Genomic DNA, 1,301 nt, shown 5'->3' with positions numbered 1-1,301 from the left:
TGAAAGATCAAAATCTGTCCCAAACTCTACATCAGCAACAGCAGGAGTTGCAGTTTCGGTGATTCTGCCTGGTTGTGTAGACACACTGGAGGCTTCTACTTTTATGGTTGTACCAAGAGTTATATCAGCTGGCCTGAAGGGAACTGTGTTTGTTCTTGTTGTGGAGTCCGGATATGAAGGTGTGCTAGATGGAAGTATCCTTGGGGTTGTTTTATGGGTTTCTTCAAATTCCCCACAAGGAAGAGTGGGCAAGACATCAAAGTCTGAAAGGTCAAAGTCTGTCCCAAACTCTATATCGGCAACAATAGCTGTAGTTTTGGTGATTCTTCCTGGTTGTGTATACACACTGGAGGCTTCTGCTTTTTCGGTTGTACCAAGAATTATATCAGCTGGCCTGAAGGGAACGGTGTTTGTCCTTGTTGTGGGGTCTGGATATGAAGTAGAGTTAGATGGAAGTATCCTTGGGGTCGTGTTAGGGGTTTCTTCGAATTCTCCACGAGGAAGTGTGAGTATGACATCAAAGTTTGAAAGATCAAAATCTGTCCCAAACTCTACATCAGCAACAGCAGGAGTTGCAGTTTCGGTGATTCTGCCTGGTTGTGTAGACACACTGGAGGCTTCTACTTTTATGGTTGTACCAAGAGTTATATCAGCTGGCCTGAAGGGAACCATGTTTGTTCTTGTTGTGGAGTCCGGATATGAAGGTGTGCTAGACGGAAGTATCCTTGGGGTTGTTTTATAGGTTTCTTCAAATTCCCCACAAGGAAGAGTGGGCAAGACATCAAAGTCTGAAAGGTCAAAGTCTGTCCCAAACTCTATATCGGCAACAGTAGTTGTAGTTTTGGTGATTCTTTCTGGTTGTGTAGACACACTGGAGGCTTCTGCTTTTTCGGTTGTACCAAGAATTATATCAGCTGGCCTGAAGGGAACTGTGTTTGTCCTTGTTGTGGGGTCTGGATATGAAGTAGAGTTAGATGGGAGTATCCTTTGGGTCGTTTTAGGGGTTTCTTCAAACTCTGAAAGACCAAAATCTATCCAAAACTCTCCATCAGCATGAACAACAGTAGGTGCAGTTTTGGTGATTCTGCTTGGCTGTGTAGCAGCACTTGAGGTTTCTACTTTCTGGGTTCTATCAAGAGTTATCTCAGCTGGCCTAAAGGGTTGCATGTTTGTCCATGTAGTGGGGTCTGGATATTTAGGTGTGCAGGATGGAAGTATCCTTTGGGTCATTACAGGGGTTTCTTCAAACTCCCCACAAGGAACAGTGGGTTTGACGTCAAAATCTGAAAGACCAAAATCCA

This window comes from Sinocyclocheilus rhinocerous, unplaced genomic scaffold, assembly GCF_001515625.1.
Source record: "Sinocyclocheilus rhinocerous isolate Xijiao unplaced genomic scaffold, SAMN03320098_v1.1 scaffold24, whole genome shotgun sequence".
Taxonomy (NCBI): Eukaryota; Metazoa; Chordata; class Actinopteri; order Cypriniformes; family Cyprinidae; genus Sinocyclocheilus; species Sinocyclocheilus rhinocerous.
Note: the sequence above shows the minus strand (reverse complement) of the source record.